We start from the raw sequence: 25,420 nt of genomic DNA, 5'->3' as shown, positions 1-25,420 counted from the left end.
GCTAGGAGTTAGGTTAAATGATCACATCATTCTAGCAAAACCAAAAGAAAAGAAACCCATAGGTTTAAAGACTTGAACTAAAATGAAAATATTTGGCAATCAAATAATACTTGAACAAAAATTTGAGAAAATGCCAAAGTATCATTCTTTAAACTCTATTTTTTGACAAATATGGCATTTGCTAGATAATTATGTACTTAAATTATTTTAAAATATCATTTCTAGTAAAACTAAGATATTAGATTCCATGTCTAAGAAAACAACTCAAATCCCTTCTTAGACATCTTTTTATGCCCTAGGTGAACAAACATGTTTATTGCTTTGCACCTAGTTGTCCTATCAAACCCATTCTATTACATGCTTAATGATTTTCATCAAATGCTAGAAGAATCATAGATGGGTCAAATCTTATGTATTTCCAAAAGAGCTTTGATTGGAAATCTTTTCATGACTTAGATGAACCTTGAAATGTATAATAATGTTATATGTATTTTGTTCAAATAGTCATGAAAGTTCATGTTGGAATGTGTGTATCCAAGGTGGATTTTGTCATGTGATATATATATTTATATACTTTAAAATCCTTGGATCTTTCCCTAGAAACACAAAAGGATATAATATGTAGGAAAGTTGAAACATAAATCTAGATTCAATGTATGACTTGAAATGAAAATATTATAGGAATCTATAATCATATTTGGGCATTTACTCACTTGAGTAAAATTAAAATTCACTAAGGTGGGTTGTATACATTAGATTGTGATGGGAACATGTGTCTCCCACACATTTTTGGTTTTTCAATAGGGCTTATGCACCTTGTGCCTAATGCCATGTCATTTTACATGTGGTTGTGGATGTAGATGTAATGTTTGGACCATGCACATTATGTGTCATGCCCTTTGTCTCCAAACATGGTAGATTATCTATGGAAATCTTGATGATCATATCTTCTCATAAGGTATACTCTCACCTTCGTGAATCATGGATGTCTCTCTAAGATATGGTATTTTATTGACCATTCTCACTATGTCTTAGTCCTATAGAATTGAACTCAAATTAGTATATACATATTCTATAGTTATCACCCCTTGTTTGATAATATCTACACATATGAGATGTTAAATCTTAATCTTAAAAGTCACTCAAATTGTGCCCTTAGCCTTCTTAGATTCTGTAGACACCCCATTTTGTTTTGTTTTAATCAACAAATAAATTAGTGTGTTAAATCCATGTGAGAACCCCCTCTATCATTGATTTATATGTTTTAGGTCATTAATATCTTGATCTGACTTTACGGATCATCAATCGGGACAAAATAAGCTAGGGTCACTTCATAGCCCGGACCCTGATTCCATTCCGAGACCCGATTTCCGTAAATCGTTAGATCAATGGCAGATCATGACCTGGGTCTAACCATCCAAAACCACCTAACCTCTCCTCTCATCCTAACCATTCAAACCTCACCTAACCTCACCTAACCTCTCCTCCCATCATAACCATCCAAACCTCACCTAACCTCACCTAACCTCACCTAACATCACCTAACCTCACCTAACCTTACCTAACCTCACCTAACCTCACCTAACCTCCTATCCCATTCTCCTATAAATACCCTCTCATCTCACCAAAGAAAAAGAGGAAAAAAAAGAAAAGAGGAGAGAACCCCTCTCTTAGAAAATTCAAGCCCTCTCTCTAGACCAAATCCCTCTTCTCCATAAGTTTGCATGGAATATCGTCTACAAAAAGGTATGTCTTTTGGAATTTTCTTTTCTTTTCTATATTTGTAGGATTGAGTGTTGTTTTGCGTATATTTTGGTTGATGTCATGTTTAATTTTGTACTAGTTTGGCCTTGGTCATGTTCTCACTTATGCTAAATATAATTAATGTGTTAGGGTCATTAGAACCTATTTGCGATGGGATGTTGAAATCATTGGCTTGTTAGGGAATTTAGATTTCTTTTGGGAAAACAATTCATTAAAAATTTTGAACATTTACAAGAAAGAAAACTTGAATTTTACATGAATTATCAAAACCCATTTAATTTGGCTTACAAAACCTCCATCTTTCAATTGATAACAACAGCCCCCACTCCAATTTGATAACAACAGCCCCCACTCAATCTCAAGAACCCAATATCCATACCCCACCTTGCCAAGTAGATAAAAACAACCCCTTTTTCAAACATCCCATTTGAATCTAATCTCAGGCCCATTCAAGCCATTTTTCATATTCACCGTCTTTTAATCACTAAAAAAATAAGAACTATCAAAAGAAAACATGGGGGTGCCAATATCATTCTCGTCATAGTGCTAGCTGTTAGACTTTAAACAGATTTTTCGACCTCTAAACAACAGAATCGTGGGAAATGGTTAACTACAAAGTAGTAGATATTTTCGTGCCGTTTCCAACGAGTATTCGTGCTAGATCAGACAGCGAGCGGTTAAAAAGTTAAGTCCAAAATGGTTGCGGCACACCTTTAGGCATTTCCAGTTTAATGTTGCTGTCCTTTTGTTTGCAACACAAATTCGAACCTCTAAATCACAGATTTACAAACAATGGAGAACTACAAAGTTGTAGCCCTATAAAAGATCTTTCCAACGCATGTTTGTACGTTGAATTTGGCCAAGCGGTTAAAGAGTTACGACAGTTTTAGTGGGCTGCATTTGTCAGATCTTTTAATGGTCAATGGTTTGTCGAATTTGTGCAATTGTCAAAACTTGGTTGTGTTAACGTCATTTTCCAAACCAAAATCGAAAGACATTAATCTAAAGTACATCCAACCTAAAATTAACAAAACTAAAATTCACCCATTTAAAATCCACTGATAAAAATCCGTTAAAAGCCATTAACCAAAAGACCACTAAAAATTTCAAATGAAACTAAAACCTTCTAAATAAACAACTTTAAAAGCTACCAAACACACTAAATACCTTCAGATAATAAAAGCTTCAAGAAAACTCTAAAAGTTTCCACAAACCCAAAAGAATTCGAGATTCCCAAGAGCCGGTGGATTCAAAATTCCTTTAGGAACCCTTAGAGCCCAATTTAGGAACACTGGTGTCGTGTCGTGTCGTGTCCTAAGTTTTAGGGAGTCCTAGAGTCAGGAGTCCAGCCTCATCACGGACGTTTGCTATGTATAGCAACCGTGCCATAGGTTTAGTTACACTAGTCACCCGATCTTTTCCATAGGACAAGCCTAGTAAACTAGGATGTAGGCTAACCTGCATTAGTCTAAGGGACAACTTGCATTTAGATAAGAATCATATAGCATCTTCGATGAAATCCTAAGATAATAAAATCCTCAACTTGAATTAAATAACTTCTCTTAAAACTGTTGAAACAGTCAATCCCGTCTAGGTCGGTGTCTTAGTTGAGTTAGGCATATGTAACTTAGCTTAGGTGCACCGAACTACGTCGACTCTGATCCCAGTGAGGCTTGGGTACGTAGGCAGCTTGGATGTCTGATGGCATACCACCCGCGAGTCGGCACCACAAACAAATTGTGGTGTTTTGTATATTAATTTTCTTGTAAATGCTTAATCAAATCACTTAGGACTTTCCATGAAATTAGAATTTTAGGAGAACTTTCACTTAGATTGAATCCAGACAAATTAATAAATCAAGATACACATTTAGGATTCACATTGAAATTAGATCATAGGATGCATGTCACTTAGTTCGCACATTAACATAGAGTTGAATGAGCCATTTAAAATAAATTTAAAAGAGTTAGCTTTTGGAATCGAAGACCGATTATCGGGCAAGAATGGTGCATGTGGTGGATAACTCCCCATACCTTCCATTCTCGTAACCAGGTAGCGAGTCTAGATTTCTGGTTAATTACGGGTCCTAGATCCCACATCTAGGTGGCGACTCTGTCAGTCTCTTTCGTGTGGAATTCGGATTGCCTTAGTGATCCCAAGTTCACAGGAAAGATTAATTCAAATCAATAATAAAATGCACACGCCAATCGCGTGGATACGAGAGACCAAGAGAGAGAGAGCGGCGGCTCGCGCCCCACACCCCTCTCGCGGGATCAGGGTACCACAGTCTGGCGACTCTGCTGGGGATCACCTAACTTCATTAAAATTCCAAAAGATAATTCATTTGAATTTAATTTAACTGGCTCATAAGAACTCTATCTCTTGTATACTTGTCAGATTAGTTTGTCTTGTTTTATTTTCTCATCACATTTTACTCAAACTTAATCTAACAAAACCTGAAGGCATCATAGATCGCGCGAACTTATTGCACACACTTACATCACTTGCATCTAAACCCTTGCATCTCACGTGCACACACGTCCTATTTTAGGAACCCGGAGTGTTATCTAGCATGGTTGACTGGGATTTCATCACCTGGTGCCTCTGTGCTAGAGAAGCATTCCACCCTTAGCCTGGTACCTTTATGGTACGTAAACGGATCTCTTGTTCACGTACTGATACGCCGGACACTGGTACAGTATATCGAGCAGGGATTGGCACTAAGGGAACTCTTGGCCTTACCCCTAGATTAACCCACACATGCATGTAGTATACGAACACATGTGCATCACGTGTGTGAGCCTAGTTTAAGATATCCTACCCATTGGTGTCTAGATTAGGCCGTGGTCCATCTTCCAATGGCCACGATCGGTCCTTATATACACGAACAAAGTCATGAGTCGAGATTCTCTCTCCACTCCGATAGATTAGGATTAAGGTTGATGCCTTCAGGTAACACTGATAAAATGTGAAAAAAAAAAAATTCCCTTTGAGTTAGGATATAAATCCCATCATTTCCAAAGATCTCATAGGATTAGTCATTCATGATCTATCCGTTGAAAGCAATCTTATGCTATCTCATCTAATCTTTTGATCGTGCGTCTTTCGTTCTTCTGTCATACGATTCGATCGTATCTTCATGCCATCCCCTAACTGGCAGATGCAGAATCTCACAATCTTTCGATTATGCGTTCTCATGATCTGATCATGCCTGGTCCAGATAATCCAATCTTGCTTGTACCCCTGGTCTGTTCCTCCTCTAGGGGCTACCTTTTTCAAGATTATTTTGCTAAGTCCTTCAGAGTTCACTCTCAGAATCCTTGAGCTAGGGGCATTTCCCTATGCGAATCAGTCATCATTGTCCAAAATTGAAAGTATCAGCCATGATGATGTTCAGAACGAACCAGCCTTCGCCGAGCCTTCAACGCCAAACAGTTGCAGCAGTTAAAGTTTTAGTCACTTACTATTTTATGTTGAGTCAGTCATCATGGTCAGTATAATTGTTGAGTCCGGTCTTACAGTTAAAGGTCAATGCCTAGTCCAGGCAAGTTATCTTCTGTTTCCCTTTCTTATTTAGAGTTGTGAATCCTGAGCATGTTCAGGATAGGTCGTCTGATGTAATAGCTTTTCTTTAAATAAAATTTCGGTCAGTTCCAAAAAGTTCACTTTTGTCTGTTCTTAAGTGTGCTTCTGATCTTAAAATAAGACTCCCTCTTCAAATGAGGACAAAATTGACGAAACTCCACTTGAGTCACAGCAATTACTTGAACGAGAGGAGGAGCGTCAATCCCAACCTTTCAAAGATGAAATTGAAATGATAAACACTGGCACTGAAACTTTGATTCAGTGAATGCCGATTGAAAATACATTACCCTCTAAAGAGTGTGAAGAATTGATAAAATTATTTCAAGAATAAGAAGATTGTCTAGAAAAGCTACAACCGATACCAGGGGCAAGACATAGATGGAAAGCTCAAAGAAAATGAATGAAGTGAATATCATATGCTATGCAAGGGGCATGGAGTAGAAACAACTTTCATATTTCTAATCGATGACCTTGGTTCTCAAATTCATAACATGAAGCCATCAAATTCGAGATAAGAAGTTCAAGAGCAAGCATTGAAAAGTGATCATCAGATATCAAGAGTTACAAATCCATAGATGGAGGATGTCGAAGAACAAGTTTTGCTCTATGAAAGTCGAAGGCGCGTATTAGAATCTTGAAAGAAGAAGATATATTATCTCTTACCTGGAAATGCCGTCAAACTCCATAAAAAAAAGAAGAAAAAAATATAAAAAATAAAATAATAATCAGCACCAGAGGGACTCTAGTAACCTAGATCGATTCCCAATCTGAACATCGGAAGGCCTCCTTTGGCCGATTAAATCCCAAAATCAAAACCCAATGTCAAAAGAATACCGATTTGCAAACCCTTCGAGCCTAAATCAAATTTTCTTGAAAACCCATCAAACTTGGGGCATTCCCCCGAACTACGCGAGACCTGATCCCTATACTGGGGTACGTAGGCAACTCGGTTGAACCGAGTTCGGTCGATTCAAAAAGGAAAAGAAATTCAATCCTTTCAAAAAAAAAAAGAGAGGGACAAGTTCCAAAAGAAGAGAAGTTAATTGTTCCAGAAAGAAAAGAAAAAAGGAAAAAAAAAATCAAACAATTTATCTTCAAACTAGGGGCATTCGCCCTGAACTACACACGACCTGATTCCTACCTTGGGATATGTAGGCGACCTGTTCACAGGTTCGGTCGAAATCTTTGTTGAGCCTTAAGCCATTCTTTGAAAAGCCCTATCCTACCTATAAAAGTCCTTCTGGTGTTCAGAACTAATGAGCTAGGTCCTGAGATACAATAAAAAAATGAAATGATGATGAATAAGAAAAATAACGGAGTTTGAAGATCTGCTAGACTGAAAACCTGAAAGGGCGGTCTAGGCAAAATTTAAGATCATTCCCCTGCTAAGTTGAAAACCCGAAAGGGCGGCTTAGGCAAAAGCTAAGGGGATAGCCTGCTGGATCGAAAACCTAGAAAGGTGGTTCAGGCAAAAGTTAAGGCTAGCGCGGTCCGCCAAGTTAAAAACCCTGAAGAGGTGACTTGGTCACGGTAAGAGAATCAGTATAAGAAGGCAACAGCCGGTATCAAGACTGAAGATCAACTGAAGTTCAAGCAAATTCAAGTGATATCCTCAAAACTGGGGGCATTGAAGCTAAGCAATCTTAGGGGTCGTAATTAAATTCTTGAGGCATTACTGTTTCGAGGAAGAAGTCCGGTGTTTACCAATTGAAAAACTATTCCTTGAAAGGATAGACTTACCAAACAAAACATTAACTAAGTCAGAAACATCACTATGTTTGTCAGTATAGTCAGTCAATCTTTATTATTCTAAGTTCACTCCTTCAGGGCTGCTCAATCCTTTGAGTAGTGCCTTTCATCTAAGTTTTCTCTTTAGAAAGAGTCAATTGTCGTTCCTATGTCCAAATGATGCAACTGTCTCGGTGAAGAAGGCCCAGCCTCGTCAGCTCCCTGCGATCGTATGAAGGAGTTCGAGAATCTAGTCAAACAGCTACATTTCAAAGAAGATCAACTCAGAAGAGTTCAGAAGTAGAAACATCAGAAAGCCCAGCTTCCGTAAAAAGATCATACCCCAGGAAGGCACCTTAAGCTTGGAAGAGCCCCAGATGCAATGGTGGTTGAGCCAATTTCTCAGAAAGACGAACCATTAAAATTCGGAATCTCCTTCCAGTTTGTTAAATACTATCCTGGTCAAGAAATGTTTATCTAAACACCTGTCAAGAGGCAAATCCCACTTTTCCATGATTATATCCGAGAGAGCCATTGTTCTAAATTACCAATCTCAAATGTCTTGTTCAAGGTTTCAGTTATCAAAATCCCCAGAAGACAAGACCAACAGTCTCATTGAGAAAAATCTTGTTGAAGTTTCATAAAAGTGTTCCTAATCCATCCTTGTTACTAATGGTTCTTCGTTCATAAGGTTGGTCGTCTCATCATTCGTCAAAGTCTTGGTTTCCACTGTCTTTACTGGGCGCGATCTATAATGTCCCCGATTTCATTGAGTTCAAAAAAAAAAAAAAAAAAAATCCAAAATTCATCAAAATCCAATTCTACGTCGAATTCAAATTCATGAAAACCTCTAAATTCTTTGAGCCCGTTTGTGAACGGTGCCTCTTTTCTCGAGGCCATTTGTGAATGGTCTCGTCTTTTCCTTGAGCCCGTTTGCGGACGGTACCTCATTTCTCAAAAATAAAAAAAATTCATCAAATCCAATCCCCGATTCAAACAAATCCAATCTTACGTCAAATTCAAGTTCATGAAAAATCTCATGTCCTCTTTGAGCCCTTTTGTGAAAGGTGCATCATTTCTCGAGTCCATTTGTGAATGGTCTCGTCTTCTCCTTGAACCCGTTTGTGAACAGGTTTCTCATTCTCTGAGTCCATTTGTGAATGGTCTCATGTCCTCTTTGAGCCCGTTTGTGAACGGTGCCTCTTTTCTCGAGGCCATTTGTGAATGGTCTCATCTTCTCCTTGAGCCCATTTGCGGACGGTACCTCATTTTCCAAAAATAAAAAAAATTATCAAATCCAAATCCTTAATTAAATAAAAAATAAAAAATCCAATCCTACGTCAAATTCAAGTTCATAAAAAATCTCTAAATTCTTCGAGCCCGTTTGTGAACGGGGCCGCCTCATTTCTCGAGTCCATTTGTGAATGGTCTCGTCTTCTTCTTGAACCCGTTTGTGAACGGTGTCTCATTTTTTGAGTCCATTTGTGAATGGTCTCATGTCCTCCTTGAGCCCGTTTGTGAATGGTGCCTCATTTCTCTAGTCCATTGGTGAATGGTCTCGTCTTCTCCTTGAACCCGTTTGTGAACGGTGTCTCATTTTCTGAGTCCATTTGTGAATGGTCTCATGTCCTCTTTGAGCCCTCTTGTGAAAGGTGCCTCATTTCTCGAGTCCATTTGTGAATGGTCTCGTCTTCTCCTTGAACCCGTTTGTGAACGGTGCCTCATTTCTCGAATCCATTTGTGAATGGTCTCGTCTTCTCCTTGAGCCCGTTTGTGAACGGTGCCTCATTTCTCGAGTCCATTTGTGAATGGTCTCGTCTTCTCCTTGAGCCCGTTTGTGAATGGTGCCCCATTTCTCGAGTCCATTTGTGAATGGTCTTGTCTTATCCTTGAGTCCGTTTGTGAACGGTGCCTCATTTCTCGAGTCCATTTGTGAATGGTCTTGTCTTCTCCTTGAGCCCGTTTGTGAACGGTGCCTCTTTTCTCGAGTCCATTTGTGAATGGTTTTCTATCCTCCTTGAGGCCGTTTGTGAACGGTGCCTCATTATCCAAGTCCATTTGGGAATGCTTCTTATCCTCGTTGAACCCGCTTGTGAGCGGCGTCTCATCTCCTTCTAAAAACTGTTTGAGAGCGATCTTTGTCCTTTCCCTTCAGAATCCATTCGAAAATGATATCTCATTCTCTAATTGCCCGTTTGTGAACGGCGCCGCATCGAGTTTTTATTATTATTCAAGTTCTAGGGTTTCATCTAAGGTTTTGCATTATGTTAAGGTGCGTTGTATCTAGAGAGTCCTTTGTCGATTAAAACTACGCAAAATGGTTCTGTCATTTTTAACTTTGGTATTCAATGACTACGTCATCTCTACCAAAGAGGGGCATCTGTAGACACCCCATTTTGTTTTGTTTTAATCAACAAATAAATTAGTGTGTTAAATCCATGTGAGAACCCCCTCTATCATTGATTTATATGTTTTAGGTCATTAATATCTTGATCTGACTTTACGGATCATCAATCGGGACAAAATAAGCTAGGGTCACTTCATAGCCCGGACCCTGATTCCATTCCGAGACCCGATTTCCGTAAATCGTTAGATCAATGGCAGATCATGACCTGGGTCTAACCATCCAAAACCACCTAACCTCTCCTCTCATCCTAACCATTCAAACCTCACCTAACCTCACCTAACCTCTCCTCCCATCATAACCATCCAAACCTCACCTAACCTCACCTAACCTCACCTAACATCACCTAACCTCACCTAACCTTACCTAACCTCACCTAACCTCACCTAACCTCCTATCCCATTCTCCTATAAATACCCTCTCATCTCACCAAAGAAAAAGAGGAAAAAAAAGAAAAGAGGAGAGAACCCCTCTCTTAGAAAATTCAAGCCCTCTCTCTAGACCAAATCCCTCTTCTCCATAAGTTTGCATGGAATATCGTCTACAAAAAGGTATGTCTTTTGGAATTTTCTTTTCTTTTCTATATTTGTAGGATTGAGTGTTGTTTTGCGTATATTTTGGTTGATGTCATGTTTAATTTTGTACTAGTTTGGCCTTGGTCATGTTCTCACTTATGCTAAATATAATTAATGTGTTAGGGTCATTAGAACCTATTTGCGATGGGATGTTGAAATCATTGGCTTGTTAGGGAATTTAGATTTCTTTTGGGAAAACAATTCATTAAAAATTTTGAACATTTACAAGAAAGAAAACTTGAATTTTACATGAATTATCAAAACCCATTTAATTTGGCTTACAAAACCTCCATCTTTCAATTGATAACAACAGCCCCCACTCCAATTTGATAACAACAGCCCCCACTCAATCTCAAGAACCCAATATCCATACCCCACCTTGCCAAGTAGATAAAAACAACCCCTTTTTCAAACATCCCATTTGAATCTAATCTCAGGCCCATTCAAGCCATTTTTCATATTCACCGTCTTTTAATCACTAAAAAAATAAGAACTATCAAAAGAAAACATGGGGGTGCCAATATCATTCCCGTCATAGTGCTAGCTGTTAGACTTTAAACAGATTTTTCGACCTCTAAACAACAGAATCGTGGGAAATGGTTAACTACAAAGTAGTAGATATTTTCGTGCCGTTTCCAACGAGTATTCGTGCTAGATCAGACAGCGAGCGGTTAAAAAGTTAAGTCCAAAATGGTTGCGGCACACCTTTAGGCATTTCCAGTTTAATGTTGCTGTCCTTTTGTTTGCAACACAAATTCGAACCTCTAAATCACAGATTTACAAACAATGGAGAACTACAAAGTTGTAGCCCTATAAAAGATCTTTCCAACGCATGTTTGTACGTTGAATTTGGCCAAGCGGTTAAAGAGTTACGACAGTTTTAGTGGGCTGCATTTGTCAGATCTTTTAATGGTCAATGGTTTGTCGAATTTGTGCAATTGTCAAAACTTGGTTGTGTTAACGTCATTTTCCAAACCAAAATCGAAAGACATTAATCTAAAGTACATCCAACCTAAAATTAACAAAACTAAAATTCACCCATTTAAAATCCACTGATAAAAATCCGTTAAAAGCCATTAACCAAAAGACCACTAAAAATTTCAAATGAAACTAAAACCTTCTAAATAAACAACTTTAAAAGCTACCAAACACACTAAATACCTTCAGATAATAAAAGCTTCAAGAAAACTCTAAAAGTTTCCACAAACCCAAAAGAATTCGAGATTCCCAAGAGCCGGTGGATTCAAAATTCCTTTAGGAACCCTTAGAGCCCAATTTAGGAACACTGGTGTCGTGTCGTGTCGTGTCCTAAGTTTTAGGGAGTCCTAGGTTTTAGGGAGTCCTAGAGTCAGGAGTCCAGCCTCATCACGGACGTTTGCTATGTATAGCAACCGTGCCATAGGTTTAGTTACACTAGTCACCCGATCTTTTCCATAGGACAAGCCTAGTAAACTAGGATGTAGGCTAACCTGCATTAGTCTAAGGGACAACTTGCATTTAGATAAGAATCATATAGCATCTTCGATGAAATCCTAAGATAATAAAATCCTCAACTTGAATTAAATAACTTCTCTTAAAACTGTTGAAACAGTCAATCCCGTCTAGGTCGGTGTCTTAGTTGAGTTAGGCATATGTAACTTAGCTTAGGTGCACCGAACTACGTCGACTCTGATCCCAGTGAGGCTTGGGTACGTAGGCAGCTTGGATGTCTGATGGCATACCACCCGCGAGTCGGCACCACAAACAAATTGTGGTGTTTTGTATATTAATTTTCTTGTAAATGCTTAATCAAATCACTTAGGACTTTCCATGAAATTAGAATTTTAGGAGAACTTTCACTTAGATTGAATCCAGACAAATTAATAAATCAAGATACACATTTAGGATTCACATTGAAATTAGATCATAGGATGCATGTCACTTAGTTCGCACATTAACATAGAGTTGAATGAGCCATTTAAAATAAATTTAAAAGAGTTAGCTTTTGGAATCGAAGACCGATTATCGGGCAAGAATGGTGCATGTGGTGGATAACTCCCCATACCTTCCATTCTCGTAACCAGGTAGCGAGTCTAGATTTCTGGTTAATTACGGGTCCTAGATCCCACATCTAGGTGGCGACTCTGTCAGTCTCTTTCGTGTGGAATTCGGATTGCCTTAGTGATCCCAAGTTCACAGGAAAGATTAATTCAAATCAATAATAAAATGCACACGCCAATCGCGTGGATACGAGAGACCAAGAGAGAGAGAGCGGCGGCTCGCGCCCCACACCCCTCTCGCGGGATCAGGGTACCACAGTCTGGCGACTCTGCTGGGGATCACCTAACTTCATTAAAATTCCAAAAGATAATTCATTTGAATTTAATTTAACTGGCTCATAAGAACTCTATCTCTTGTATACTTGTCAGATTAGTTTGTCTTGTTTTATTTTCTCATCACATTTTACTCAAACTTAATCTAACAAAACCTGAAGGCATCATAGATCGCGCGAACTTATTGCACACACTTACATCACTTGCATCTAAACCCTTGCATCTCACGTGCACACACGTCCTATTTTAGGAACCCGGAGTGTTATCTAGCATGGTTGACTGGGATTTCATCACCTGGTGCCTCTGTGCTAGAGAAGCATTCCACCCTTAGCCTGGTACCTTTATGGTACGTAAACGGATCTCTTGTTCACGTACTGATACGCCGGACACTGGTACAGTATATCGAGCAGGGATTGGCACTAAGGGAACTCTTGGCCTTACCCCTAGATTAACCCACACATGCATGTAGTATACGAACACATGTGCATCACGTGTGTGAGCCTAGTTTAAGATATCCTACCCATTGGTGTCTAGATTAGGCCGTGGTCCATCTTCCAATGGCCACGATCGGTCCTTATATACACGAACAAAGTCATGAGTCGAGATTCTCTCTCCACTCCGATAGATTAGGATTAAGGTTGATGCCTTCAGGTAACACTGATAAAATGTGAAAAAAAAAAAATTCCCTTTGAGTTAGGATATAAATCCCATCATTTCCAAAGATCTCATAGGATTAGTCATTCATGATCTATCCGTTGAAAGCAATCTTATGCTATCTCATCTAATCTTTTGATCGTGCGTCTTTCGTTCTTCTGTCATACGATTCGATCGTATCTTCATGCCATCCCCTAACTGGCAGATGCAGAATCTCACAATCTTTCGATTATGCGTTCTCATGATCTGATCATGCCTGGTCCAGATAATCCAATCTTGCTTGTACCCCTGGTCTGTTCCTCCTCTAGGGGCTACCTTTTTCAAGATTATTTTGCTAAGTCCTTCAGAGTTCACTCTCAGAATCCTTGAGCTAGGGGCATTTCCCTATGCGAATCAGTCATCATTGTCCAAAATTGAAAGTATCAGCCATGATGATGTTCAGAACGAACCAGCCTTCGCCGAGCCTTCAACGCCAAACAGTTGCAGCAGTTAAAGTTTTAGTCACTTACTATTTTATGTTGAGTCAGTCATCATGGTCAGTATAATTGTTGAGTCCGGTCTTACAGTTAAAGGTCAATGCCTAGTCCAGGCAAGTTATCTTCTGTTTCCCTTTCTTATTTAGAGTTGTGAATCCTGAGCATGTTCAGGATAGGTCGTCTGATGTAATAGCTTTTCTTTAAATAAAATTTCGGTCAGTTCCAAAAAGTTCACTTTTGTCTGTTCTTAAGTGTGCTTCTGATCTTAAAATAAGACTCCCTCTTCAAATGAGGACAAAATTGACGAAACTCCACTTGAGTCACAGCAATTACTTGAACGAGAGGAGGAGCGTCAATCCCAACCTTTCAAAGATGAAATTGAAATGATAAACACTGGCACTGAAACTTTGATTCAGTGAATGCCGATTGAAAATACATTACCCTCTAAAGAGTGTGAAGAATTGATAAAATTATTTCAAGAATAAGAAGATTGTCTAGAAAAGCTACAACCGATACCAGGGGCAAGACATAGATGGAAAGCTCAAAGAAAATGAATGAAGTGAATATCATATGCTATGCAAGGGGCATGGAGTAGAAACAACTTTCATATTTCTAATCGATGACCTTGGTTCTCAAATTCATAACATGAAGCCATCAAATTCGAGATAAGAAGTTCAAGAGCAAGCATTGAAAAGTGATCATCAGATATCAAGAGTTACAAATCCATAGATGGAGGATGTCGAAGAACAAGTTTTGCTCTATGAAAGTCGAAGGCGCGTATTAGAATCTTGAAAGAAGAAGATATATTATCTCTTACCTGGAAATGCCGTCAAACTCCATAAAAAAAAGAAGAAAAAAATATAAAAAATAAAATAATAATCAGCACCAGAGGGACTCTAGTAACCTAGATCGATTCCCAATCTGAACATCGGAAGGCCTCCTTTGGCCGATTAAATCCCAAAATCAAAACCCAATGTCAAAAGAATACCGATTTGCAAACCCTTCGAGCCTAAATCAAATTTTCTTGAAAACCCATCAAACTTGGGGCATTCCCCCGAACTACGCGAGACCTGATCCCTATACTGGGGTACGTAGGCAACTCGGTTGAACCGAGTTCGGTCGATTCAAAAAGGAAAAGAAATTCAATCCTTTCAAAAAAAAAAAGAGAGGGACAAGTTCCAAAAGAAGAGAAGTTAATTGTTCCAGAAAGAAAAGAAAAAAGGAAAAAAAAAATCAAACAATTTATCTTCAAACTAGGGGCATTCGCCCTGAACTACACACGACCTGATTCCTACCTTGGGATATGTAGGCGACCTGTTCACAGGTTCGGTCGAAATCTTTGTTGAGCCTTAAGCCATTCTTTGAAAAGCCCTATCCTACCTATAAAAGTCCTTCTGGTGTTCAGAACTAATGAGCTAGGTCCTGAGATACAATAAAAAAATGAAATGATGATGAATAAGAAAAATAACGGAGTTTGAAGATCTGCTAGACTGAAAACCTGAAAGGGCGGTCTAGGCAAAATTTAAGATCATTCCCCTGCTAAGTTGAAAACCCGAAAGGGCGGCTTAGGCAAAAGCTAAGGGGATAGCCTGCTGGATCGAAAACCTAGAAAGGTGGTTCAGGCAAAAGTTAAGGCTAGCGCGGTCCGCCAAGTTAAAAACCCTGAAGAGGTGACTTGGTCACGGTAAGAGAATCAGTATAAGAAGGCAACAGCCGGTATCAAGACTGAAGATCAACTGAAGTTCAAGCAAATTCAAGTGATATCCTCAAAACTGGGGGCATTGAAGCTAAGCAATCTTAGGGGTCGTAATTAAATTCTTGAGGCATTACTGTTTCGAGGAAGAAGTCCGGTGTTTACCAATTGAAAAACTATTCCTTGAAAGGATAGACTTACCAAACAAAACATTAACTAAGTCAGAAACATCACTATGTTTGTCAGTATAGTCAGTCAATCTTTATTATTCTAAGTTCACTCCTTCAGGGCTGCTCAATCCTTTGAGTAGTGCCTTTCATCTAAGTTTTCTCTTTAGAAAGAGTCAATTGTCGTTCCTATGTCCAAATGATGCAACTGTCTCGGTGAAGAAGGCCCAGCCTCGTCAGCTCCCTGCGATCGTATGAAGGAGTTCGAGAATCTAGTCAAACAGCTACATTTCAAAGAAGATCAACTCAGAAGAGTTCAGAAGTAGAAACATCAGAAAGCCCAGCTTCCGTAAAAAGATCATACCCCAGGAAGGCACCTTAAGCTTGGAAGAGCCCCAGATGCAATGGTGGTTGAGCCAATTTCTCAGAAAGACGAACCATTAAAATTCGGAATCTCCTTCCAGTTTGTTAAATACTATCCTGGTCAAGAAATGTTTATCTAAACACCTGTCAAGAGGCAAATCCCACTTTTCCATGATTATATCCGAGAGAGCCATTGTTCTAAATTACCAATCTCAAATGTCTTGTTCAAGGTTTCAGTTATCAAAATCCCCAGAAGACAAGACCAACAGTCTCATTGAGAAAAATCTTGTTGAAGTTTCATAAAAGTGTTCCTAATCCATCCTTGTTACTAATGGTTCTTCGTTCATAAGGTTGGTCGTCTCATCATTCGTCAAAGTCTTGGTTTCCACTGTCTTTACTGGGCGCGATCTATAATGTCCCCGATTTCATTGAGTTCAAAAAAAAAAAAAAAAAAAATCCAAAATTCATCAAAATCCAATTCTACGTCGAATTCAAATTCATGAAAACCTCTAAATTCTTTGAGCCCGTTTGTGAACGGTGCCTCTTTTCTCGAGGCCATTTGTGAATGGTCTCGTCTTTTCCTTGAGCCCGTTTGCGGACGGTACCTCATTTCTCAAAAATAAAAAAAATTCATCAAATCCAATCCCCGATTCAAACAAATCCAATCTTACGTCAAATTCAAGTTCATGAAAAATCTCATGTCCTCTTTGAGCCCTTTTGTGAAAGGTGCATCATTTCTCGAGTCCATTTGTGAATGGTCTCGTCTTCTCCTTGAACCCGTTTGTGAACAGGTTTCTCATTCTCTGAGTCCATTTGTGAATGGTCTCATGTCCTCTTTGAGCCCGTTTGTGAACGGTGCCTCTTTTCTCGAGGCCATTTGTGAATGGTCTCATCTTCTCCTTGAGCCCATTTGCGGACGGTACCTCATTTTCCAAAAATAAAAAAAATTATCAAATCCAAATCCTTAATTAAATAAAAAATAAAAAATCCAATCCTACGTCAAATTCAAGTTCATAAAAAATCTCTAAATTCTTCGAGCCCGTTTGTGAACGGGGCCGCCTCATTTCTCGAGTCCATTTGTGAATGGTCTCGTCTTCTTCTTGAACCCGTTTGTGAACGGTGTCTCATTTTTTGAGTCCATTTGTGAATGGTCTCATGTCCTCCTTGAGCCCGTTTGTGAATGGTGCCTCATTTCTCTAGTCCATTGGTGAATGGTCTCGTCTTCTCCTTGAACCCGTTTGTGAACGGTGTCTCATTTTCTGAGTCCATTTGTGAATGGTCTCATGTCCTCTTTGAGCCCTCTTGTGAAAGGTGCCTCATTTCTCGAGTCCATTTGTGAATGGTCTCGTCTTCTCCTTGAACCCGTTTGTGAACGGTGCCTCATTTCTCGAATCCATTTGTGAATGGTCTCGTCTTCTCCTTGAGCCCGTTTGTGAACGGTGCCTCATTTCTCGAGTCCATTTGTGAATGGTCTCGTCTTCTCCTTGAGCCCGTTTGTGAATGGTGCCCCATTTCTCGAGTCCATTTGTGAATGGTCTTGTCTTATCCTTGAGTCCGTTTGTGAACGGTGCCTCATTTCTCGAGTCCATTTGTGAATGGTCTTGTCTTCTCCTTGAGCCCGTTTGTGAACGGTGCCTCTTTTCTCGAGTCCATTTGTGAATGGTTTTCTATCCTCCTTGAGGCCGTTTGTGAACGGTGCCTCATTATCCAAGTCCATTTGGGAATGCTTCTTATCCTCGTTGAACCCGCTTGTGAGCGGCGTCTCATCTCCTTCTAAAAACTGTTTGAGAGCGATCTTTGTCCTTTCCCTTCAGAATCCATTCGAAAATGATATCTCATTCTCTAATTGCCCGTTTGTGAACGGCGCCGCATCGAGTTTTTATTATTATTCAAGTTCTAGGGTTTCATCTAAGGTTTTGCATTATGTTAAGGTGCGTTGTATCTAGAGAGTCCTTTGTCGATTAAAACTACGCAAAATGGTTCTGTCATTTTTAACTTTGGTATTCAATGACTACGTCATCTCTACCAAAGAGGGGCATCTGTAGACACCCCATTTTGTTTTGTTTTAATCAACAAATAAATTAGTGTGTTAAATCCATGTGAGAACCCCCTCTATCATTGATTTATATGTTTTAGGTCATTAATATCTTGATCTGACTTTACGGATCATCAATCGGGACAAAATAAGCTAGGGTCACTTCATAGCCCGGACCCTGATTCCATTCCGAGACCCGATTTCCGTAAATCGTTAGATCAATGGCAGATCATGACCTGGGTCTAACCATCCAAAACCACCTAACCTCTCCTCTCATCCTAACCATTCAAACCTCACCTAACCTCACCTAACCTCTCCTCCCATCATAACCATCCAAACCTCACCTAACCTCACCTAACCTCACCTAACATCACCTAACCTCACCTAACCTTACCTAACCTCACCTAACCTCACCTAACCTCCTATCCCATTCTCCTATAAATACCCTCTCATCTCACCAAAGAAAAAGAGGAAAAAAAAGAAAAGAGGAGAGAACCCCTCTCTTAGAAAATTCAAGCCCTCTCTCTAGACCAAATCCCTCTTCTCCATAAGTTTGCATGGAATATCGTCTACAAAAAGGTATGTCTTTTGGAATTTTCTTTTCTTTTCTATATTTGTAGGATTGAGTGTTGTTTTGCGTATATTTTGGTTGATGTCATGTTTAATTTTGTACTAGTTTGGCCTTGGTCATGTTCTCACTTATGCTAAATATAATTAATGTGTTAGGGTCATTAGAACCTATTTGCGATGGGATGTTGAAATCATTGGCTTGTTAGGGAATTTAGATTTCTTTTGGGAAAACAATTCATTAAAAATTTTGAACATTTACAAGAAAGAAAACTTGAATTTTACATGAATTATCAAAACCCATTTAATTTGGCTTACAAAACCTCCATCTTTCAATTGATAACAACAGCCCCCACTCCAATTTGATAACAACAGCCCCCACTCAATCTCAAGAACCCAATATCCATACCCCACCTTGCCAAGTAGATAAAAACAACCCCTTTTTCAAACATCCCATTTGAATCTAATCTCAGGCCCATTCAAGCCATTTTTCATATTCACCGTCTTTTAATCACTAAAAAAATAAGAACTATCAAAAGAAAACATGGGGGTGCCAATATCATTCCCGTCATAGTGCTAGCTGTTAGACTTTAAACAGATTTTTCGACCTCTAAACAACAGAATCGTGGGAAATGGTTAACTACAAAGTAGTAGATATTTTCGTGCCGTTTCCAACGAGTATTCGTGCTAGATCAGACAGCGAGCGGTTAAAAAGTTAAGTCCAAAATGGTTGCGGCACACCTTTAGGCATTTCCAGTTTAATGTTGCTGTCCTTTTGTTTGCAACACAAATTCGAACCTCTAAATCACAGATTTACAAACAATGGAGAACTACAAAGTTGTAGCCCTATAAAAGATCTTTCCAACGCATGTTTGTACGTTGAATTTGGCCAAGCGGTTAAAGAGTTACGACAGTTTTAGTGGGCTGCATTTGTCAGATCTTTTAATGGTCAATGGTTTGTCGAATTTGTGCAATTGTCAAAACTTGGTTGTGTTAACGTCATTTTCCAAACCAAAATCGAAAGACATTAATCTAAAGTACATCCAACCTAAAATTAACAAAACTAAAATTCACCCATTTAAAATCCACTGATAAAAATCCGTTAAAAGCCATTAACCAAAAGACCACTAAAAATTTCAAATGAAACTAAAACCTTCTAAATAAACAACTTTAAAAGCTACCAAACACACTAAATACCTTCAGATAATAAAAGCTTCAAGAAAACTCTAAAAGTTTCCACAAACCCAAAAGAATTCGAGATTCCCAAGAGCCGGTGGATTCAAAATTCCTTTAGGAACCCTTAGAGCCCAATTTAGGAACACTGGTGTCGTGTCGTGTCGTGTCCTAAGTTTTAGGGAGTCCTAGGTTTTAGGGAGTCCTAGAGTCAGGAGTCCAGCCTCATCACGGACGTTTGCTATGTATAGCAACCGTGCCATAGGTTTAGTTACACTAGTCACCCGATCTTTTCCATAGGACAAGCCTAGTAAACTAGGATGTAGGCTAACCTGCATTAGTCTAAGGGACAACTTGCATTTAGATAAGAATCATATAGCATCTTCGATGAAATCCTAAGATAATAAAATCCTCAACTTGAATTAAATAACTTCTCTTAAAACTGTTGAAACAGTCAATCCCGTCTAGGTCGGTGTCTTAGTTGAGTTAGGCATATGTAACTTAGCTTAGGTGCACCGAACTACGTCGACTCTGATCCCAGTGAGGCTTGGGTACGTAGGCAGCTTGGATGTCTGATGGCATACCACCCGCGAGTCGGCACCACAAACAAATTGTGGTGTTTTGTATATTAATTTTCTTGTAAATGCTTAATCAAATCACTTAGGACTTTCCATGAAATTAGAATTTTAGGAGAACTTTCACTTAGATTGAATCCAGACAAATTAATAAATCAAGATACACATTTAGGATTCACATTGAAATTAGATCATAGGATGCATGTCACTTAGTTCGCACATTAACATAGAGTTGAATGAGCCATTTAAAATAAATTTAAAAGAGTTAGCTTTTGGAATCGAAGACCGATTATCGGGCAAGAATGGTGCATGTGGTGGATAACTCCCCATACCTTCCATTCTCGTAACCAGGTAGCGAGTCTAGATTTCTGGTTAATTACGGGTCCTAGATCCCACATCTAGGTGGCGACTCTGTCAGTCTCTTTCGTGTGGAATTCGGATTGCCTTAGTGATCCCAAGTTCACAGGAAAGATTAATTCAAATCAATAATAAAATGCACACGCCAATCGCGTGGATACGAGAGACCAAGAGAGAGAGAGCGGCGGCTCGCGCCCCACACCCCTCTCGCGGGATCAGGGTACCACAGATTCTAAGAGGGAGATGGTACATTCACATTAATTAAAATATCTAACAAATTGGCCTTGTGCCAACATCTCAAACATGAATAGGTATACATTTATATGTGATCTCCCTAGCTAGTTATGTATGTTACATACTTAGGGAAGTAAAGCGTGAATTTGAAAAATATTATATCACATTTAGGGGGGGCATGAGCCAAACATTGAAAATCTTTTGTGCTATGCTTGTTTATCATGATGAGCTAGACTATGGCTATCATTTTATCATGATAAACTGACACTTGGAGAGTAAGTGTCATTGTAGCCCAAGGGTTGAGTTTAACTTTGTATCTTTTGAAAAATATATTCAAAACCTTTGGAGTCTATGCAAGGACATTCCTTTGGATTCATGCATTGCATGACTCATTTTCAAAGGGGGAGCTTAGTAGGATAAATTTTGTCATAAATGGCTTATCATATGATATTAAATGTTTATATCATTATGCATATGATAAATACACTCATTTGGAGCATTGTTGCTCCATATGGGTTATGACCGGGCTTGTCTTGTGTTTTTAAGTGTAGTTGAAGACAAGAAGCCCATAGCCTAGGTGTTAGTGTCATATCCTTTAGGCTTTTTGACTTATCTTGGATGGTCTAATATGATATCATTTATTCCAAGAATAAGTTTTGGTTGCCAAGTATTCCCTTGTCATATCTTTGGCCTATTATGTCATGTCATGCCTTAAATCTTAGGTTTATCTAAGGCCAATAAAAAATACTAAGGGGGAGAGCTAATTGTTGCTATCTTTATGTTTATATGGATCATTGTAAGATGCTTACACTATTCATTCAAGCATTTTCCCACTAATTATGCTAAAAATTGCATATCATTAGATTAAAAAAAAGAAGCTTAAATGATCTATCATTTTGAACAAAAGCTAAAACTTGCTTATCTTTCTAGATCTACATTCATAGGAGAAAATTATTCTTGCTAATCTTAATCTCTATGAATTTGAGTACTTATCATGTGTCTTTCCTCTTCGCTATCCATATATCCATGATAGAGCTCATTGTCATGCCATATATCCTAATAGTTAGCCATATTATGATCAAATGTCCATTTCTATGCATGACAATTTAAGAGAATATTTTTAACTTGAAATATATATATATATATATATATATATATATTCTTGCTTATCATGATGAATAACTACACATCACCTCATGATAAGATTCTAATAGAAATTTCAAAAACAAATGGGGGGTTTATCATGCTAAACTATACACTTGCTTGTTTTCTTTCATGATAAGTAAAATATAAGCTTTAACTTGCTAATCTATTATTACATTACGGATCATAGGGTAGATTTATATTGGATTTATATATATACTAAGATACACCCTAAAAATTTGTGCTAAAATTGAACTGTTTTTTTGTTTTGCCAACATAGGCTTGATTTGTTTTGTGATTATTCATTTCCTATGTTGATTGTCTCTTATCATGCCATATATACTTTCGATTATACTTTGATTTTAATTGGTAACTCATGATAAGAAGTTAGGGGGAGCATCATATTCTCATTGAATATCTTTGATGCTTTATGTAATTGTGCTTAAATGCGAAATCCTTCCTTGTGTAATTGATTAGATCCATAATCATATGCATTCTTGTACAATAATTTGTTAAATATAACTTATGCATATGTTGAAGGGGAGTAGTCGCACTCATCTTGCTTATCTAATCCTCATAAGAGGATCCTCCCACCTCTCTAATCAATTTGGTTTGTCATCATAAAAAAGGGGGAGATTGTTAGCCCAAGGGTTCCCCACGGGTTCACTCAATCACCTTATTTTGATGATTAACAAACGCAAATTGATTAGTCATTGATGGACTAATTGTTTGCCTTGAGTGTTGTGCTATAGACAGGTAATTCACAGGTCAATCCATGCTAGCACACACACAGATGGCCTAAGCTTGAAGATGAACCAAACAAAGGACAAAGGAGCTAGAGCATACTTGGACAAACCATACCTTAGAGGATCAACCAAGGATAAGTTTCATACAACCATCTCAAAGCATTAAATAAACAAAGGAAGATCAATAAAGGCCAAAGCTTGTGGATCAACAACTTGCAAATGAGCTTGAACCAAATGGTGGCGTCATCCCTAGAATCTGTCAAGCAAAGAAGCTCAACCTTGAAGATCCCAAAGCAAGCCAAGCACACCATTGAAGATCAAATGAAGATTGGCACAAGAGAACAAGAGTACTTAGAATGGTAGTATGTATCACATTTCTCTCTTGTGTTTTCTCTTATCAAGGCACATCTTAAAACCCCTAAAAATATATTTTTCAAAGAGACTAACACACCCTTTAAGGACTTAAATGGATAAGTGAATGGCCATGGTGGTGTACCAACATGTTGGGACCCATATGGCATTCAGCACAAGAATGAACAAAACAGAGTTCCGAAGCAACAACCTGGACTAGCAACTAAATTCTATCAAAACTTTTTTAAATCATTTTCAAATATTTTTGAAAATATTTTTAACAGATAGCTCTTATTTTTCTCAAATCCGTAGAGTATAAGAACATCGAAATCCGATGAGAAACGAATGAGATATGACTTTTTCAAATGGGACACTGTTTGCTGGAAATCCAATCTCGGAACTCCGAGAATTATTCTCGAAGCTCCGAGCTCGGAACTCCAAGAAAATTCTTGGAGCTCCGAGAAATTATCCAGGTTCTAAAATTAAAAGCCCTGTTTGGTGTCTCGGAACTCCGAGAATACCCTCGGAGCTCCGAGCAGTGTATTTGTTCAAAAAATTATAGTAGTTGGAAGCCTAACGGCTAGTTGACTGTTTGACCCTAAAATAATTGTTTTGCCCCTAAAACGGTCATATTGAGTTGGGACACCATATATACCCATCTAATGGGTCTAAAACACTTGATGAACATTGTCCAACTTCAACAAACCCTAGAAAATCATTTGTGAATCATTTTTGGGTAAAAACTCTCACCAACCTCTTGTGCCTTGATTTGGAGAAAATCATTTGAGATTGGTTTAGGTTTTAAACTTGTGATTGATTTTTGAGATAATCTTGTGGGAGCTTGAGTATGCATTTTAGCCTACTTAGAGGCAAAGCTAATCTTCTTCTTCATTCAATCAGTGGCAAGGGCATCCGTGTTTAATTCCCTTAGGTGAAGCGCTTAGAACTCGGCGGAGAAGGAGAGTCATTGTAAAGGTGGAAGGGCATCCTCATTTAATTCTCTTCGAGTGTAAAAGCCTTGGAGCCGGGCGTCGTGGAGGTCTCAATAGTGGAAATCCTCAAGTGCGACCTTGAGTAGAGTGGAGTAGGTCGTTGGCCGAACCACTATAAATCCTTGTGTCGCTTGCGTTGGTATTTCTCAATTTCTCACTCCCTCTCTCACTCTCTTATTTGTGCTTGTCTTATTATTTAGAATTGAGTGAGTTAGCATTGCCATCCAACATGAATATCTTTACATTACTAATGAGCCCACTAAATCTCCTAATTAAGTTGGTTGTTTAAACAAGGGTTTTTAAGCTTATATACATTTGTGAAAATTGGTTAAGCTTAACTAATTCAACTTAATTAACCAAGGGATAAAACTAGGGTGAAATTAGTAAAAGTTTTCAAAAGGCAAAAGGTTTATAAACATCCCATTCACCCCCCTCTAGGTTGCCAAACCAAGTCTCTACTTGGATTTCAGATGGAGCGGCTTAGAGGTTTGTCGTATGTAGTCCCCGTGAAACTGACAAGGCTTGCATCTCTTAGCGAATTATTGCATCTTTCACCATCGTGGGCCAACAGTATCCCATCCTCTTTACTTTGTCATGAAGCTTTGGTCCCGACTGGTGAGCCCCACATACACTGGAGTGAGATTGTTGCAAGACTTCATCGACTTCTCCTTCTCCAACGATGGATTTCTGCCTTGTTCTTGGGGTCTTCTGGGAGCTTTCTGTGCTCTAAGAAGTTGATAAGGGGTTGTCTCCAATCTTCAATTTCAGTGTTGAAGACAAAGACACTCTATTTGTTCATCAGCCTCGATAGGGAGAGGAGGCGACAACAAGGCCCATCTTTGACATACGGGAACCGTCTTCATCTCATCTAGAGGTAAGGGCATCGTGGCAGCCAAGCTAGTGAGAGTGTTGTCTTGTTGGTTCTGATGTTTTGGAATGTTCCCAATCATGATGTCATCATACTGTCTCGTGAGTTGTGTAGCATGACAATAGTAAGGCACGAAGTGTGGCTTACGCTCATTGTACTTCGTCAAGAGTTGGTTGATGACAAGCTTGGAAGCCCTATATACTTTGAGTTTGGGAAGCTTCATCTCCAGGACCATCTCCAAGGCGATGATTAGGGCTTGGTATTTGGCAACATTGTTTGAGCTTATGAGTTTGAAAGAACGAGAACGGCAAGATGTCCTTTTGTGGGGGACAAAGACAACCCTAGAATCTGCACCGTCTCTTCGAGCAACCCCGTCAAAGAAGACTTTCTATGATGGCAGAAGGTCCACAACGAAGACTTCTTCATCTAAGAAATCCTCATGTAACACCCAATTAGCTGGAATCAGGTGATCGGCTAAGAAATCCGCCAATGCTTGTGAAGGAAGGTTATCCCCTTCTTGGTAGGATCGTTATGCGTAGTGGAACAAAAATCGCATAGAACTTTAAAATTTTCTTTTTAATCTTGCAATTGCCCAAGATCCTAGAGTCTGGATTAGTTAATTATGTTAACCAATCAAAAAGAAATACCTCTTTGAAGA

The 25,420-nt window shown here is 38.8% G+C and overlaps 1 long non-coding RNA gene across 8 annotated transcripts; it reads left to right on the top strand.

The window, feature by feature from the left end:
- The first annotated feature begins 1,234 nt into the window (after positions 1–1,234).
- LOC143849551 (uncharacterized) lies at positions 1,235–25,420 on the top strand. 8 transcript variants are annotated; one of them, XR_013235712.1, is made up of 5 exons: positions 1,235–1,746; positions 4,925–10,032; positions 13,228–18,335; positions 22,558–24,768; positions 24,877–25,420. It is a non-coding gene; the product is annotated as an uncharacterized LOC143849551 (long non-coding RNA). The 8 variants fall into 8 exon arrangements; XR_013235711.1 differs by having other exon boundaries at positions 1,237–1,746; positions 22,558–24,033; positions 24,365–25,419; XR_013235707.1 differs by having other exon boundaries at positions 1,237–1,746; positions 22,558–24,033; positions 24,333–25,419.

The sequence above is a fragment of the Tasmannia lanceolata genome, unplaced genomic scaffold (assembly GCF_043159265.1).
Source record: "Tasmannia lanceolata isolate RefF3 unplaced genomic scaffold, GAP_Taslan_0.1 ptg000018l, whole genome shotgun sequence".
NCBI classification, from domain to species: domain Eukaryota; kingdom Viridiplantae; phylum Streptophyta; class Magnoliopsida; order Canellales; family Winteraceae; genus Tasmannia; species Tasmannia lanceolata.
This window is presented reverse-complemented; position numbering and strand designations above follow the sequence as displayed.